This window comes from Ailuropoda melanoleuca, chromosome 7, assembly GCF_002007445.2.
Source record: "Ailuropoda melanoleuca isolate Jingjing chromosome 7, ASM200744v2, whole genome shotgun sequence".
In the NCBI taxonomy this organism is placed as follows: domain Eukaryota; kingdom Metazoa; phylum Chordata; class Mammalia; order Carnivora; family Ursidae; genus Ailuropoda; species Ailuropoda melanoleuca.
In genome coordinates, this window is record NC_048224.1 from 3,221,728 (window position 1) to 3,241,729 (window position 20,002).

A 20,002-nucleotide genomic window follows, 5' to 3' on the forward strand; every position below is an offset into this window, starting at 1 on the left:
TTAAAAAATGCTTTCTGAGATAATGAGTATAAAGAGATGCAATAATATTGATATTCTTGTGGAAAAAAATATTTCAAAGTAGGAACCTTAATCAAGATCATTAGGGAGAGTTAGTATTGAACAATAAATCACAGTGTAAAAAATTATATATATATATATCTATCTCTATATATACTTTATAAAGTTTGTAATGGGATTCCATAAGATTCCTTGACTTTAGGCAAGTAACTGCAACATTTTGTGTCTTTGTTTTCCCACTTATGAATTGGATATAATAGTACTTCCATTACAAGTTTCATGAAGATTAAATTAGTTAATATACGGAAAACAAGCAAAATAGGGATGATACATAGTAAGTATAATGGTTAGCAATTGCTTTTATTGAGTTCCCTAAAATAATAAAACTCTGAGAACAGTTTCCAGTAATTTTTCTTTAATTGCAAATAACTTTTGGTTCCACCTCCTTTTTTTGTCTCATGTAAAATGACATTTAGTAACCACTGACAAACTCTTTAATAGATCTTTATGGGTATAAATGCAGTAAATAAATAATTTTGTGCTGTACCAACATGTAATCATTCTAATAACAGCTAAGTAGGGAATCCTGATAAGAATTCTAGAGTATTCATTTACTTGTTCGTATCCTTCATTTGATTGTTAATTCATTCCTGCTAGTTAGTTGCTGAGCATTTACTCTGTGAAGATGTTGGGGATACAGCAGAAAATATCACACTCAGAGCCATTGCCTCTTATAGCTTCTATAGATTACAGTAGGAAAGGCTGGATGAATAAACACATTTACAATAGGTAAGGTGAGTAAGTGCCCTGGAGGAAATGAAGATAGAATAAGTGGGATAAAAAGAAGCAGAGGTGGGCTGGTGGGTGAAAGAGCACTGTGATAAGATCATGTTTGAGCAGAGACTCAATGGTCCCAAGGGGAGGCCACAGGACTGTAGTACTGGGACAGTTTTCTGAGCAGAGAAAGCAAGTTCAAAATACCTCAGGCTTAGCAGATTGCAGATTGCAGAGAGAGCAAGGAAGCGGGATTAGTTTGAACAAGTGGCAGAGGGCGAAGGAGGTGGGGACCAGGTGAGAGAAGAGGACAGATCATGGGTAACCTTGAAAGGCATTATAAGAATTTGGTTTTCATTCTGAGCAAGATTAAGGAGCCATTTGGGGGTTCTGAGCAAAGATCAAGCAAAATTAGAATACAGATGCTTAGGTTTTTTTTTTAAGATTTTATTTATTTATTTGAGAGAGAGAGTGAGAAAGAACACAAGAGTGGGTGAGGAGCAGAGGGAGAAGAAGACTCCCCACTGAGCAGGGAGCCTGATGCAGGGTCCATCCCAGGACTCCTGGGATCATGACCTGAGCCCCCAAGCTGAAGGCAGACTCTTAACAGACTGAGCCACCCAGGCGCCCAGATGCTTAGATTTTTGCTTTTAATATAGTTATCAAGAGACACAGGAGAACAAATCCCTGAACTACCTGAAATACTAGCCCACTATCAGTCAAGGGAAGATTCTCTACCAACTTTCCCCAGGCTCCCTAACCAGTTTTACACTGTCCCAGAGTCTTCAGAGGACAAGTAAAACATAGGCAAGAGGGTGGGAAAAGAAAAGATGGAAGGTTTTGAATTTGCATGGGTACAAGAGGTTGGGTAAAGGAGAGAAGCAAGAGAGGAGCTAATTTCTGTAGGTGTTGTTACAGCCTCCCGGACCATTACAGCCCTCTTAAAGGAGCAATTCAAGCAGCAGAGTCAGTGCTACCTCCAGGGAGGGTCACAGCCATAGTCTTATCAAACACTGAGTTTCCTAGCTTTGCTATGCAGTTACTGTGTGACCCTGGGAGAGTCATCTATGCCTCAGCCTCCCCATCTGTAAAATATGACAATTCTGCCTTACAGGCCGGTTGTGAAGGATAGATACCTGACATATCATAGACAGATGTGTGTGTTGTTGTTTTTGATAATAAAATGAGGTTTATAATAAGATAGTATTGATTGCAAGATGATATTTATCAAAATATCTTGATAATAAGGTTCCTTATTGTCAGATGTACCATTAAGTGAAGGGTTATTTTAAGGACAAATAATGGACTACATTAAATAACTAATTGATTTTTAAATCCACCCAATGTTCAGAAATGTTAAAATGTTATTGATAGAAGAAGAAATTTCATCTTTAAAATGACGGTAATATGATTACTGAAAATTTTAAAATTGAAGAAAATATTATTTGGCTAATATGCAAAACATGAGATCCAATAGGTAAGAATATTTCTGCCATAAAATTACCTTAAATTAGAAACCACTAATCATGTATCCGCATGTCAAAATATGACTGCTTTGGCAAGTGATGAATTTGCATATACAATGATTTTAATCAAAGGTACTTATTTGATTTAATTATCTCATTTGCATACACAAAATTTGAATTTTGTACCTATAAATCCTCATTTGTACATGCACCCAATTATTTTGTTGGTACAACTTAGAAATCCCTATTTGATATATTAGGGCATTAGCTCTCTTTCATTTTCTCTTCCAGCAATATGGATTCAGTTTTTATTGACTATTAAAACAGAACTCCCTGAAACAACATGGGAAATGGATCCTGCTTCCTGTCACAACAGAGGAAACTACACTTCCATTTTGTGCCAAGGAAAAGCAAAAAAAAAATGCATGTTTTCTCAGACACACTTTTGTTCCTTTCTGACTTCTTATTTGGAAGTTATTTCAAAATTTAAAGAAGACTTTGGTTCACAGGGAGAACTCTTGAGTGGTGATCATATTGAGTTCACTTAATTTTCCACATTGTTAGTCCCTATATGATGGGAGTAAGCTGTTGATCTCTACTACTCTTAAGCAATAGAGAAAATTTAGAGCTGGTAAAAAGTACCAAATTTATAGTCCTAGAGACAGATGTTCTCTGTGGAGCTCCTAGAGAAAAAAAATGATTAAAAAAAAAGGGAAGAAAAGAAAAGAAAAAAGAAAAGAAAAGCCTGAAAAGCAGTGAGGCAAAACTCTATACTACCATGGTCTTGTTGGACAATCAAGATTCTCCTTGGCCTAAGTGAGGGTAGTATGCAGGCTGGCAAAACTGATAACCACAATGACAAAGCTCTGGATAAGCAAGGTATTTGTTTTCTAACTAACTCAGCTTGACAGGCCCACTGAGACACAAGGCTGTTCAAAATCCAAAGTAATTCAAAAACTCATATTAAGCTCTACATTTTAGACAGTTCATTGGTAACAACAGGAGCCTTTTGCCCTCTGAATCTTTTTTATCTTTCTGAGTGCTTTTGAGGTCAATGAAGTTTCAACGGAGATCCAGTTTGGTAATCTGGGTAGACACAATACCATTGCTGACATTCTTGAGGTTTGAAAATGGAATTTTACATTAAAGCAAGAGTAGAAATCCAATGTGTCAATATTCAGAACTTTGTCAACTATGCCTTGTCTGTATTTGGTAATTAAGCTATAGAGAAATCCTTTCAAAACCACTAAATTCTTGAACTTTGAACCTAACATCCACTCAGTATTGAATCTTCTATAATAAATTTCCCCTTGAGTACTTAGATGTTGATGAAATAAGGCCAAATCAAATCTACCTATGATGTCTCTTAAACAATACTATGTGGTCTGTTTTCTTCCAGTGTTTACTTTTAATATCTCCAGGGAAGGAATATACTATAGTAATTAAAACCACAATGGCTCTTGGAATTAACCATATTTGGTATGGAAGACTGAACCATGCCTCTAGATATTCTTGTCCTTGTTTGTTTCCTCTTACACATGGGCTTGACCATGTGACTTATTTTGATCAACAGGACTTTAGCAAGTATGATGCAAGGTGAGGCACTTACAATGGGACTTGTCCCTTGGAACACTCCTTGGAAATGAGCTGCATGCAATGTGCAAGTCTAAGTTATTCTGCTAGAGAGAAAGATTATGAGGTCTCTGAAGAATGACTCATCACGTAGGAAGAGAGGCCACATGGAGAACTGAGATCTTCATTAAGCCCCTAGTTGAATGTAGTCACATAAATGACCCCAGCCAACATCAGGTAGAGCAGAATAACTGCTCAGTAAACTCACAGATTCATGAGGAATATCAAATGGTTATTTTACACCAGTGAGATTTAGGGAAGTTTATTATACAATAATAGATAATTGATACATGGCTCCATTATTTATTTGGTTATGTGACTTGGGCGAGATATTTAAACTTTCTAATGCTTTTGTTTTCCAGCTCTATATTATGGACAATAATTGTACTACTTCCATAGGATTGTGAAATGGATTAAATAAAATAATAAATATAAAAAATGTAGCATAACACCTGAGCTATAGTAAGTGCATAATCAATGTGCAAAATCAATTCATCTCTACCATCACCACCATTATGACAATCATCACCACTACTAACACCAATGCCAATATCAACATCACTAATATTGCCCCCAATACCTTCCTGATAGCAAGTGCTTTCATTATGCTCTGTCTATTGCTATGGGGAAATCAATCTTTCTCAACTAAGATATTTTTTAAGCCAAACATACACACAAAACATTTTTCATTATAGTCAGTAATTATGTAAGTAATGAAAATAATTCATTTAGATATCCCTTTATATTACTTCATTGGATTACTTAAAGAGGTAAAGAGATTTGCTAAGGTCACTCAGAAAGCAAATGGAATGATCATATTTGAAGCTCATGTCTTCTTGCCATGAATTCTAAGCTCTTTTAAAAAATTCTGGCTGTTCTAAAAACAAAAGCCTATATCTCCCATAAGAAAGTAATCTCCATAAATGTACATATTTCATTGTGCTTACTGCTCCATTCTTAGCACTCAGTGGATAGAAGCTGCTCCAGAAACATTTGTTGAATCTGTGGACAATTGACGGTTGGTAGTTGAGTAGAGTGTGGTCAAGAGCCAAATATTTCAGAAAGATGCATTATTAAAAAAAAAGTTTGAATCCTAGTTCAACCACTTATCAGTTAACTGAGTCTAGGCAATTGTTAAATTGTTAAATTGTTAAATGTTAATTTCTGTTTCCCAGTGTCCTTATATGTAATGAGGATAGCAATATTACATATTATCTAGGATTGTTTTAGAGAATATGAAACACTCAGAACAGTGCCTGACAAAACAGTAAGCACCATATAACTTAACTATTATTATTATTTTGCTCTTATATTGATCTCTATTGATTTATGGAATAGTTTATATAAAATGTTATTTTAAAGAAGAAAATATATATTTTTTACTTATAATTTTTATTAGTCATAGATGTAAATAAAGAGACAACTAGTTCTACAACATTAAGACAAATAGCAGTCCCCAGCCCCTTGCCCTTGCCCCTCTCCATTACTCCTTCCCCAGAATAAATATATTAATAGAAGGCCAGGAAAAAGGTAGCGTGTAGTTGAACATAATGGTTTCTAAACTCCAATATTTTTTTTATATGAATATAGTTGACACAAAATTTTACATTAGTTTTAGGTATAGAACATAGGGTTTCAACTTCCTTATAGTTATGCTATGCTCAACACAAGTGCAGCTACCATTTGTCAACACACAACGCTACTACAATATCATTGACTCTATTACCTATGCTGTGCCTTTTATTTCCATGACTTATTCATTCCATAACTGCATACCAGTATCTCTCACTTCCCTTCACCCATTTTTCCCACCCCCCATTTCCTTTTCCTCAGGTAACTATAAATTTGTTCTCTGTATTTATAGGTCTGATTTTGCATTTATTTGTTTATTCATTTGTTTTGTTCTTTAGTTTCCACATAGAAGAAAATAAGGTATTTGTCTTTCTCAGTCTGATTTATTAGCATAATCCTCTCTAGATCCATCTATGTTGTCCCAATTTACAAGATATCATCCTTTTTCGTGGCTCTGCAATATTTCATTGTGTATATGTATGCATATGTTTGTACATACACACACACACATGTATACATATACATACACACATACACCACATCTTTCTTATCTCTGTCTATCAATGGACACTTAGGTTGCTTCCATGTCTTGGCTATTATAAATACTGCTGCAATAAATATAAGGTTGCTATATCTTTTCAAATTAGTGTGTTTTGTTTTCTTTGAATTAATACCCAGTAGTGGAATTATTGGATTATAGGTATTTTTATTTTTAACGTTTTGAGGAACCTCCATACTGTTTTCCACAATGGCTGCACCAATTCACATTTCCACCAACAGTTCACAAGGGTTCCTTTTTCTCCACATCCTTGCCAACATTTGCTACTTTTTGTCTTCTTGATTTTAGCCATGTGACAGGTGTGAGGTGATATCTCATTGTGCTTTTGATTTGCATTTCCCTGATGATTAGTAATGTCGAGCATCTTTTCATGTGTCTGTTGGCTATCTGTGTGTCTTCTTTGAAAAAAATGGTTGTTCAGGTGCTCTGTCCACTTTTTAATCAGATTGTTTTTATTTATTTACATTGTGGTGTTGAGTTGTATCAGTTCTTTATATATCTTGGATATTAACTCATTGGATATATCATTTGCAAATATCTTCTCCCATTCAGTAGGTTGCCTTATGCTTTCTTTATGGCTTCCTTCAATGTGCAAAAGCTTTTCTTTTTGATATAGTCCCAATAGTTTGTTTTTGCTTTTGTTTCCTTTGCCTTAGGAGACACGACTAGGAAAATGTTTCTAAGGCTGGTATCAGGGAAATTAATGCCTATGTTCTCTTCTAAGATTTTTAGTTTCAAGTCTCACATTTAGACTAATCCATTTTGAGTTTAATTTTGTTTATAGTATAAGAAAGTGGGTCCAGTTTCATTCTTTTGCATGTAGCTGTCCAGTTTTCCCGGAATGATTTATTATAAAGATGGTCTTTTCCCCATTGCATATCTTTGACTTCTTTGTCATAGATTCATTGACTATGTGAGTGTGGGTTTATTTCTTGGCTCTCAATTCTGTTCTATTAATATATGTGTCTATTTTTGTGCCCGTACCATACACACTGTTTTGATTACTCCAGCTTTGTACTATATTTTGAAACCTGGAATTGTGATATCACCAGATTTTTTGTTCTTACTCAAGATTGCTTTAACCATTTGGGGTCTTTTCTGGCTGCATAAAAATTTTAGAATTATTTGTTCAAGTTCTGTGAAAAATGCTGTTGACATTTTAATAAGAATTATATTGAGTTTATAGATTGCTTTGGGTAGTATGGACGTTTAAACAATGTTAATTTCTAAGCTCCTTTCTTCATTAGAATCATATGGGATGATTATTAAAATTCAGATTTCTGCCAACTCTAACCCTCTTTCTTGATCCTCTATATTTGTAACAGTTGTTTCACAGAATAATGCTTGCACAGTCAGGTTTGAAAAGCACAAAAATCAAATGAATTATAATAGTACAAATGCAGGCACCATATTATTTCATGAGATGAGATATTTTGGAATGCAGAAATTTTTCCATTGCCCTTCAAATTTAGTCATGTGGGGAGTTGGATATTATACCCAGGTCCACACCATGTGCCATTTGAATGTCCCTTTTCTCCTTTCTGCTTCTTCCCTCCACTCCCTCACCCCAAGTAATACTGACCCTCCTGGAACACATGGAAAAACTTATGGGGGCTAGTATGCCCTTACTGCCTAAAGTGTGGTCCATGGAGCAGTAATATCAATATCGTTTGGGAACTTGTGACAAATGTAAATTTCCAGTCCTAATGTATGGCACTGGCTCTCAACTCCAGTTGCCCATGAGCTCACCAGGAAGCTACAGCATCATGCTGGATTCCAACCTGGATAGGACCCAGGTATTAACTATTATTTTTAACACCACAGGTGATTCTGACTTGTAGTTTGGGTGAAGAAACACTCGTTTAGAGGAAAGATTTTAGCAGAAAAATTCAGATTGATTTTAGAACTTCTATTCTATAGCCTTCTCCAGGGTCCTATGGGAATCCAGGTTCCAGAAAACCCTTCAGATTTCCTTACATGACTGGACTAGGGCCTCTTAGCTTCATTATTTACTGTTACTGAACCACCCAGCCTAGTCTGACTTCTATCTTGCCTTCTTGATAATCTCCTCAGAATCTGAATAACCTTATGATTAAAGTAGATAACATTCATAATGTCAATGGGAACAGGATACAAAACTAGTGACATCCTACTACATTTTTAAGACAAAACTCAAGTATTTTCAAGCATAGCACTAATGATAATGTTTACTTATATTATGGTTAGAACTCTCTAATCTCCGCGACTACTATTGCTTTTTATATTTTGACTGTTGCAAGGTGATGATATGTTTGCCTTTGAATAGATTGTAATATTTAAAAAAATACATTTATTTTCTGTAAAATCTCACATCTCATACACTTGAAAATTATTTGACTCAAACAGATTGAATTTTTCTGATCCTCAACAGTTTACCCTCATAATCAATTAATGAGGGGAAAGCAGACCTTGGGAGCTAGCAAGACCCAGCTTTTTTGTTGTTGTTGTTTTGTTTTATGTATGTGGCTGAACTAAAACATGGCATTTTTTTCTCTAATCTTAAGATTGATCTTTACACAGTGAAGTAAAAGCACTAAAAATCAATTTCAAGTCAAATGTTTGGGAAGTAATGTATTATTTGAAATTCCTTGAATAGGAGACAAAGTGAATGAGTTATTTATATAATATCTTGCTATTCACAGTGTGGCCCTTGAACTTGCAGCTTTGACATCACCTGGGAGCTGACAGAAAGCAGACTCTTGACCTACTAAATTAGAGTCTGCATTTTAACAAGATAGCTCAGTGGACTCATGCGCATATTAAAGTTTGAGAAGCACTAATATAATACACAGTAAGACTCAGAATTTTTTTTTCCTTCAACATTTGTCCTTCCCTAAGTCACATCTAAGTTGTCCATTCCTCTTCCTTATCCAAATTCTTGATAAACTGCTCATGAACTTCCAAACTTTGTGTTATTCTCCTCTACTACTTCCATCTCTGGCCATCTCTTATTTTGCCCAGCATTCTAATCCATGAATAGAGGCAGGACGCTAAACAAATGCACTTTTTCAGAACTTTTTCTTTTGCAGTTGAAAAAGAGAGAAAAGTAATGACATTTTCTCTATAAAGAGTCTACTGTGAACTATTAAACTCTCAAGGAATAAAATGTATAATAATGCAATGTCCTCTCCTCATAAATCTGACAATGAGAAAATAGTGCATGAAAAATATCATTTCCCCAGTATTGTAAAAGCACAGAAATATGTTGTTTGCTTTCCTGAGATAGATGTAAAAGGGTACCAACTTCTCTAGAGATTGATACAAACTACTTCCACTCATCTTAGTTTTCAATGAATAATCAATCATAATAATCCATGGCAATTATGTAAGTTAAGACATATAAATCATTTTTCTGATTTCACTTCTCATAAGAATAATAGAGAAAAAAATAATTATTTATGCCAGTAAGTGTTGTGTTTCACTATCAGTATAAACCCTATACAATATTCTTCAGAGATTTTGATTGAGTGTGAATATGTGAAGCGTATGTGAAAACAAACACCTCCATTGACATAATCTGGTTGGAAACTAAATTTTTACTTTTAATTGAAAAAGAAGAAACAAAACATCCTAAAATGTCTAACAAATTGCCAGAGAAAATCTCTTTCAACATTTTTTTTCCCTTCCTTCCCTTTGAGGGCACACTATTGCCACATACATGCCATTATTATCATTAATATTATTTTCCAAAACTGTTAATACCATGTTTCATTCCCCCATGTAGAATATTACCCAGTAGAAGTCCACGAAAGCAGCCACAAACACATTCACAACAAAGATAGAAAACTGTCATTTGATTTCTGCTGTCCAGTATGATGATTCAACTAAAGCAAAGTCAGATTTAATCAGCTATGAAACTGGACACATGAAAGTCAACTTGTGTATATATTATGGCCATGATCATTAACACCTCCAATGAAATAAGAGGAGAAAATAAATAAAAGGAGAAAAGAAGTTACCAAACTTCCATATAACTTTAAATAACTTTATAACAAACATTTCTTTAAAAGACATTTTTCTGCCTTTGGTGTTGTGAACATTTGGGTGTCTTCTCAGGGTCATCCCTGGGCAAACGGATGGTGCACGTTTTATGGAAAACATTTGGATAATAGTGCCCCTCGTACACTCTGGGTGTACATGTAGAGGACACTTTCTGATTTCCAATCTTGGCTCAGTTCAGAAGTAAAAAGGGAAGCATTAAGTCCCTGGAAAAAAAATTGTAGCTTACTTCAGGGCATGCTTGATTTTCTGTCCACTTAAGTGTTCATGTTTTTACAGGTTTCATAGGCAAAATAAATCCTTTTGAATATCAGAAAGAAAAACACTATGCAGATTTGAGAAGAGAAAAACCAACTTACCACAGTTGTTCAGTTAATTGACAGGCACCATCAACTGAAACAACAAAAATATATTTTGATATTGCAATCATAAAAACTACCAAAAACTTTAAAATTGTCTTCAAACACATATTGTGAATTTATCTACAGTAATAAAATTAAATAAGCAGTAAAGATACATAATTTGATCTCAATCATTTAGTTATTTCATATGAAAGTGTTTCATCCCCACCATTGTGATCCAAATTAGATAGTTGGTTGTTTCTGAAATCTTTTATATATGCAAACTGCAAATGTATATTTTGTAACCATGTTTTATTCTGAAGTTCAAGTTTCAAAGGACAGAGAATCCTGTATTATATGGCTTTTGTTAGGGCATGAGCATAATCATGAAATCCTATCCTAATACACAACCCTGATGATGACATACAAATCACCTTGCTGAAAAAAAGTTCACTGTATTGTTTGCACAAAAAAAGCTGAAGTATTTAGCATAAAGTTTAGCAGCTTCAGTCAACTGCCCCTGTTTTACCTTTCTAAGATCCTCTCCCATAATTATCTAGTGAGTCCTTATTCTACCTTTCAAGTTTATCTTCCACTATTCTCCTCTGTGCCCTATACTCAGGCCATATCTTAAACATGTTATTTTTTTTCCTTTTAAACAATACTTTGGTTTCACCCCTTTTTCTCTAGCTTTGTATTTTTTTCTACCCATTTGTTAGGGCTACCTCAACTAACTTCTCAATAAAGATTGTCTTGACACCCAGTGTAGGAATTACTCTTCTGTTTTTAGATGTTCCCAACATATTTCGTACCTCTACCACAATACTCAGCAGATTCTCTCTCATATTATAGATAGGCATTTATGCCTTGACCCTGTTCATTTTTGCCTACCCAGAAGACTTCCTGCTATGCCTTTGCTACGGGAGATGTCCAGAAGATGATGCTTAAGCTAAAAGGAACAATGCATTTAATACAGAGATAACATGATGCATAAATTTTTCTTAGGTTCATCTGCCATCTTTAACAGAAAAGTATTATTGTATTGCACCAGCTTTTGATAATAGGACTTGAATTTTAAAGGAATAGTAATATCCATTATGAATGAAAACTTTAGTTTCATGAAAAAATAAATTAAAAAATCTAAATTAAAGAAAATTTCCTTTGTTGATAAATGGCTTTTTAGGCAAGTTCTTCAAGACATTTTTTTTGGTATCATACAGGAATATATTTTATTTATATATTTAAAAAAACATTTAAAAATTTAAAAAAATCTTTTTTTTTTCAAGCTTGAATTTTGTATGGAAAGGTGATAATACTTTCTGGCTCTCTATTAGCACAGCATATGTTTGAAATTAGTGTTTTGAGGAACAGTGACAGATTTGCCTGGAGCCATTAACATGATCACCCCAGCAACAAGCCTGAAATTAGTAGCATCATCTTAGAAAAGAGAATCTATCTTTTTATAGAGAATGAAGTGATAGCATTGCCTTGTTTGTAATTTTATACTCCTGGACATGTTAACTATGCCAAGCAGACTCTGCTTATATAAAGTATGCAAGTGCATTCCACGCTTACAATGTCTTATTCTCCATTTGCCTTCTGGGCCCACAATTACTTTAAGCTTCAAAAAGTAAACAATTTTGTGCAAATACTCATATCAATTTTTTTCCCTGGATGACTATAAATTGGCTATCTCTTCATCCATTTTTTAAAAGACTTTCTTACTATTGTCATTTAATATATTAAATATTAAGATAAAGTATTCTTGAATAACAAAATTTTAAATAATAGATTAAAAGATTTATATGAATATTTAAAATAGTAGTGATGTTTCTTAATTTGGTGAGAGGGATAATTTTATTAGATTCTTTGTACCCAAACCTAAAATATGATATTTCAACCTGCAGCTTCTTTGATTATGTATTCTTCATTCCAACCTTCTATAATTCCCATAAAAAGAATATAGGTCTAGTAAACAATAAAAAAAATAAAACTCGTGTGTTGAATTGAGAAGTCTTAAAGTAAAATAATGCTACTGATTTAATATATGTTGATAGTGTGAGTCTACAACCTGGTCATTGGTGGGCACTTTCTTTAAAAAGCGTTAAAATTCCCAAACTGTTTTAGCAAGAGTAATCAATTATTATGAAAGTGCCTTCATAAATATTAATACAAATGAATCATTGAGTTTTAGGTATAATTATTAGTACCTGAAAATCAACTATATTACTTTGAACTTCTTTAAAAAAATTAGAGTGTGGACTCTACATACTGGTTTATTGAAGATGACACTAGTAGATAAGGAAACTGAAAAAAAAATCAGTGGTAAACAGCCCTGAATTTATTGTTGCTTTGCATTTCTGTGTCAGAGGTAATGCAAACATAGCTGGGCTAGGGACTTCAGGGATCCATGGCTTTCTGAGAGCAATGATCCCATGGTAGTCTACTGTTTCACTCAAAAGGCAACCAAAACTTAACAAAGAAAATCCCATTAGAAAGAAATGTGAAGCAGAATATGTTTTAATCAATATCTGTTCTAGGGACATTTAAGTGGAGATTTTCTTCCATGTGACTGGACTTGTCAAAGAACAAGACCAATCAAGACCTCTAGTTCTAGTAACACAAAATATTTTAATGATCTAGAATTTCTAACATGTTCAACTATCTAATTCACCATTTTTATTGATCCAAAATTTCTATTGTTCTTTTTTCTTTCTTTCTTTTTTCTCCTTGCTAAATATCTTTTCCATTCCCTTTCTTCTTCTGCATTTTGATCAGAACCTAAGAATGCCATCTACAAAATATGGAAATTATTCCATATGAACCAGATAACTTACTAACTAGATAACCAATTGATTGAAAGACAAGAAGATCTTATCAAAAACTTCTGAACTTCTGTTTTGATTCCAGAGATGCTGGCATGAGTATAGAAAAAAAGTCATCTCAAATAAAATGATTTATGGATAGCACATGTACCTACAATTTTTTTTCTTAAAATAAGTTTTTTGAGGTCCTTTCATATGCAAATTTATTCAAATAGCACTTACAATTAGCCATCTACCTCTCTGTATTTGACCATTTAATTCTCATAAAAAGCATCTATTTTCTATGACAGAACCCGGGTGTTTGAATGCAGGAACAGAATACTAAGTGGGATATCATTCTAATATTGTGATTATACGATTCGTTAGAAAATAAGAAGAATAAATTAAATGTGTGTTATTGCCTTCTCTGTATATCTGTACTAAGCAGGTGGTAGGAGTAAGCCAGCTATTTCTGCATTTACTTGTAGAACCAATTACAGAAATAATTATGAAAACAAATGCAAATAGGTACCCACTCTGGGCATAGAAAATTATTTTAGCAGTGAAATTCTTGTGTTCCAATAATATCACTGAAATACATACATGCATATATAATACATATATATCATGTGTATTATTTCTCTGACAACCACACACATATGAATACAGATATAGACACATGTATAAGTGGTCAAAAGGGTTCTTTCTCCTCTTTTCTAATTTTATCAGATTTCTTTCTTTCGGCATTTCCTTTTCTTTATACAAAAACTCCAATCCTCATTTCTCATATCAGTCATGAGCAAGTTCCAGGAGTTGAGCTGAAGAGGCTGGACATGAGTGGTAACAGGGAAAGAAACCAAGAATGAAAAGGAATTGGTATGACTAAGCCTCATGACATATATTCCATAAATGGCCCCTGAGCAAAATCCAGAATTGTCCTTGAGTGTGTGTATGTGTAAAAAAAGAAAGGATACTCTTTAGGTGAAACATTATTAAGATAAGCATTAGACAAATATAACTCAAAGAAAAATATTAAGAAAATCTTCACTGAGCAAAATGAGAGGAAAAAGTGGAAATGACTTATACGGAGTCACTGACCTTTTGGTTCTCTAGGACATTTATGAATCTCTGCCAAAAGCCTCACATGAAAATCTCTTAACAGGTATGGGGGTTGAATTTAAACTTTTGGTAAGAACAGAGAAATTCCAGAGAGGATAGGATTTAACAAAAAAATATTTCTGGGTTGGTACCTTGTGCATTCAGTCTCCAAAATTCTCTGGAAGGGCACACCCCAACAAAGGATTTAGGGATTATGAATATAAAACCCTGTTAAGCAGGAGTTCAAATCCATAATTATCAAACAAATGAGTCAATTTTAAGTGAAAGTCAACAGAAAGATCAAAGAGCAAGATTAGAAACACCAAAACATTCAGATAATGGGATTACTAAACATAGATTATAAAATAATTACTTAAAATAATTAAAAATGAAAGATGGAGAGAAATATATGAATTAAATAAGATGTTATCAAAAGAATAAGACCATTTTCAATGAGTGCCAATTATAATTTTACAAACAAAAATATAATCATCAACTCTAGTAAATAGGTATATTAATTGTAGCTAAGAAACAATTAACAGGAAATCAGAGCTGAATAAATTATCCATAACAGAGAAACAAAGGAAAAAAATGTGATACAAAGAGCTTATGAGACATTAAAAAAAAATGAGTCAGATGGTCCAACATCTGTCTAATAGGAGCCAGAAAGACAATGAACAGAAGTACCCTTAAAAGAGTAATATATCAAAAATGTTCAAGAATTGTGATATCTATCTATCTATATATATAAAGTGATATGTATCTGTATATCTATATAAATCTGTTTATGTGGGTCTACCTATTTACCTGTCTATCTCTTCAGGAAGCTAAAAGAATCTCAAGATAAATTCAACTAAATCTACCCCACAAACAAACATAAACACAAATTTAAAAGCAGCCAGAAGATAAAATAGGTATTTAAACAGAAGCAGATCTGGTTTATAGCAAACTTTTCAACAAAAATAGTAGAACATGTAAAATAGAAGAATCATCTCAATAGGACTAAGGGAAAATAAATATTACAGCAGCCTTTACCTGTCTATACACTAATTTATTAAGGAAGGTTAAAAGAGATGTTTTCATACAAAAAATCATTAATTTCTAACTACATCCCTTACTGAGGGAAATCTAAAAGTTATAATTTAGCAAGAAGTAAACTAAATTTAGAAAGAAAGAGATGTAAGAAGGAACGGTAAGTAAAGACACTGATTCATATAGGTAAATCCAAAAAAAAATCACTGTCTAAAAATAAGATAATGTAATATTAATAATGTACAAAATATGGTAATATACTAACAGCAGTAATCAATTTTGAGGCAAATTAAACAGTGTCTAAAATACTACACATCTATAATATGCACAAGTTGGTTGGAGGGGTTATAATTAAAGTTTTCTAAAGCTCTTATGCTATTTAGGAGAAGGGTAAGAATATTTACCAGCTTTATGCTCTGTTAAGTGAGGTATCAGCATTGAAACTTAAAGGTAACCACCCAGACAAAAAAGAAAAAAAGAAGGTATAATATCCAATTGATTAGGAGATGAAAAAAGAAAAGAAATTACTACAAAAAGGAGAAATATCATTCACAGGAATAGCTAAGTAAATTAAAACTACACAACCAAATAAATAAATACAAATACATCAGTAACCACAATAACCATGCTGGATCACAACCTCAGGAGTTCTCCAGGTGAAATCTGAAACTGGCCACTTACACAGAGGGCAGGGAGAGATTGAAGAAAAAGGCAGACCACCCAGATGGGTAGGTGGCAGGTTTTCAAATAAGCAAGGGAAGTTACATATGAAGCTTGTCTTGGGTGGCTGCAGGAGGAGCAGATCTCTGCACCTGCCCGACAGAACTTAAAGGTATAAATAGAGGCTTAACAGGGTTTGGCCATGTGTATGGCCCAGATGATCTCAACAACATATCACTCAGTCAAGATTGTGTCCTTGAAGTAACTCTGGCTATTGGAACGGTGGGCTTAAAGTACATTCCAAGGACTGGAGAGGGGGTAAGGAGTCCCAGTTGCCTGAATCCAGCTCATGGGTCAACTGGTGGTCATGGTCCTCAATGACCTCCTCGAACAAAATGTCAGGGAACTCAACTGCTAGTTGAAGATTCTGATACTCTCCTTCCTCTTCTTCCCAGGATTGCATCACCCTTCCTATTCCCTTTCTTAAGTCACCACCACTCATGCTCAGGAGCACCTACTCGCTTTCCTCCCAGTTCTACGGAAGAACAGGACAGCCTCACGCATTCTCCCCTCTTGTACGTTTTCAAAACCAATAGAGCTATTTTATAGTTTTCTAAGGACTTCCAGTTACAGAAGTAGATAGGAAACAAGCATCAGGGAAGATATGGAAAATATAAATAACAAGAGAAAAAGTCCTTATTTTCAACAAGGATAACCAACTTGCCTTGGTTTTAAAACTGAAAGTCCCAAGCCTAAGGAATCTACCTCACACCCCTAACAGTCCCAGGGAATAGAGCATTGTTGGTGCTTCTAGAGTTTCTGCTAGCACCTGCTATGTGTCATATCTCCAGAATATAAAGGACTTTAGATTTTGACTTTTTTGTTCCCTCTTCTTATTCATCTTTCCACTTAGATTTTGAGATCCCTGCTTGGTCACTCTACATGCCTTCAAGCACTTCCATAAAACAAAGCAAAACAAAACAAAACAAAACTACCATGGTGTCCCTTGTTCTCTTATTTAAATATTTTACACTACAAGAAATATTTTAATCACATGATAAATTTAATGAATCTACCATTGTGCAATATCAAGCAAATAACAAAACAGTGAGTTAAAATGAGTAAGGAATAATTTACACTTTATTTTTTTATTTATTCTAGATTCAATAATTATTTTTAACATTTATTAAAGAAGTATTTTTAGCATCTATGTGCACACAATTTTGTGTTGTGCGCTGTTCTCACTGGGGATAGAGGGGCCATATGGACCTGTTTCCACTTACATTCTTGCAGCATGGAGGAGTGAGGGGGAGAAAGGCCATAAGCAAATAGACAAAGCAAAAAAATGATTTCGGACAATTAATGAAATGAAGAAAATGAAATAAGTGATGTGGCTCAGAGGAGGAATTTTTTTTTATTTAAACTTTTTTTTGTTGTTGTTAAAGATTTTATTTATTCGACAGAGATAGAGACAGCCAGCGAGAGAGGGAACACAAGCAAGGGGAGTGGGAGAGGAAGAAGCAGGCTCATAGTGGAGGAGCCTGATGTGGGGCTCGATCCCATAACGCCGGGATCACGCCCTGAGCCGAAGGCAGATGCTTAACCACTGTGCCACCCCGGCGCCCCAGAGGAGGAATATTTTTGATGGTCAAGCCTAAGAATGCAGAACAAGACAGCCATGCAAGATAAGAGGATAAAATGTTTATGTAAAGGAATACTGAGCACATATGGCCCTGTGTGAACTTATATTCAAGCAACATAGAAGGCCAATGTAACTGGAATCTAGTAAGCAGGGAAGAGTGGCAAAAGATACATTAGAAAGGTGGGGGGGGGCATGACACACATTATATGGTGGCCATTGCTAAAAAGTTAGATTACATTCTAAGGGCAATGGGAAGTCACTGGAGAGTTTTAAGTTGTAATGAAATTATCTGATTTTGTTTGAAGCATGCCTATGGCTACTCTGGAAAATAGAAAGCAGAGGCAGGAGTAAAAACTGAGACATCGGTTCTGAAACTTCTCAGGAAAGCACCTGTGGTGATTTAGACTAAAGTATATTTGGAAAATTGGATGGCTCTAGGTTGATCTAGGATACATTTCAGAGGCAAAATCAATAGAATTTACTGATGCATTGGTGTGGGTCATGAGTAAAAGAAAGGGATAAAGGATGTTGTTGGTTAGAATTTTAGTAACTGAGTGGATGTTGGTATTTACTGTGAGGGACAAGACTGATGTAGAATATAGGTTGAGTCAGATGTGTGTATCAGCTGTGATGATTTCTATTTTAGCCATGCTAGGCTGAAGTGTTTCTTAGCTATGTGGGTACAAACGTTAAGTAGGGAGTTGGATGTCGTAATCAGTAGTTCAGTGGAGAAATTAGGTCTGGAGATACATATCGGGAATCATTATCATAGAGATAGTATCTAAAGGCATGGGAATTGGAGTGTGTGTCATTAGCAGAGTGTGAGGCTTAGGCGGGAGTCTAAGGAATCCCAATATTAAGAGTGAGAACTGAAGGCAAATTACAAACAAGTTCTGAGGGGTTTAGCTAGAGAGGGGGATTTAATTCAATCTTTACCAAGTACCTACTTAACAGTACATTCTCCACTAGGTGCCTCAATAAACAAAATTGACTTATGCCCCATGTGGCTTATGGTTTAGATTCAACAAAATTATATTTCTTTTTCCAGCAGTTCTGACTTCACAATAACATTCCAGTGGCACTTTGATGATTTGTCAATTTCAACCAGTTCTTTATTATTCCAGTACTAAGCATTTCTTAAAACTACCACTCTCCTTCATTTCTTCCCAATTCCTTTCAAAAGCTAAAACCCACAGATTAATTCAATAGGAAAAAAAGTGACATCATGATATTGTTTTTTCATTGCATTACACATTTCAGGAAAAGGAGATATAATAAATTCACAGTGAAATTGTGGTCTAATATTGTTATATTTACTTTCTTTGTGTTGTTTGTTTGTTTTGCAGGTTATAACTGAGCAACATGGAAATCACAATGGGTTCTTCAGGAAGAATGATTGCAGTGACGGACTCAGATTGCTTAAGTGTTACCAACCACCACAGAAACTGCAGGCAAAGCAGCAATGCATCTAACACCAGTAGAATAAACATTCTAAAAATAAAAATAAATCATTAAAATCTCTTTAATCCTAAAGGAAATATGTAGATAGACAGAACTTGAAACAAATTTCACAGGCAGCTTCTTGCTCTAGGACATGGCTTATAACATTAGCCTGAGTAAATCTGCTTCAGTTTCAATTAATAAAATTGTAAATTCAGGACCTGTGTTGTAGCAAAGTTATACTTTGGGTTTGTGCAATGTTAAGCTATTCTTTGTTATGGCAAAATGCAGCTGTAAAAAGCATACTCTCTGGAAGACTTGAACATGGTCGATTCAAAAGAATTTTTGAACCTGTGACTCTGGGGAGACAGTTGCTTAACAATATACATTTTTCTCCCATATTCACCATTGTCTCCACCTATTTTTTTTTCCAATACTGAAATCATTTTTACGTACCCTTTGAAAACTGTACTGATGTTTGTCTTTTGGCTTTTCTCTTTCTTGAGATTATTTTTAATTTGCTAACACATTGCAAACACTACAGCTTTGCATATTTTCTGCACATTTAATCTGTTTGTCATAAAAAAGTAGTGAATTTGCTATTTAATTTTGCTATGTTTTTCCTTGTGCATTAAAAATGAATTCTTTGGATAACTTATGTTTGGAATATGAAGTGCTAATGTAAAATCTACCATTGTAGTCTATTTAGAGGAGTAAAATATATCGAGAAGATTGAATAGTTAAAATAGGATTTCAAGGAGAATTTTAACATACCTAAGGAAATATATGTTTTTGAAGCATATTAAAATCATTCTTTAAAAATTGCAATTACAAAGAAGGGACCAGTCACTGCCATTGCTTTGATTTGGGGGTAGGGACAGCCAAATTCAGCCCTCTTATTGTCTCTTACTCTTAAGTGGGAGGCT

The 20,002-nt window shown here is 34.3% G+C and overlaps 1 protein-coding gene across 31 annotated transcripts in view; it reads right to left on the reverse strand.

Annotated features, from left to right (window-relative positions):
- The window catches only part of PTPRD (protein tyrosine phosphatase receptor type D), a 2,142,161-nt gene that overhangs the window by 970,755 nt on the left and 1,151,404 nt on the right, over positions 1-20,002 (reverse strand). For all 31 annotated transcript variants that reach the window (XM_034663855.1, XM_034663876.1, XM_034663861.1 and 28 more), the window contains one exon: positions 10,419-10,452. The gene's annotated coding sequence lies outside the window, so the exon portion shown is untranslated. The remainder of the gene's footprint in view (positions 1-10,418; positions 10,453-20,002) is intronic.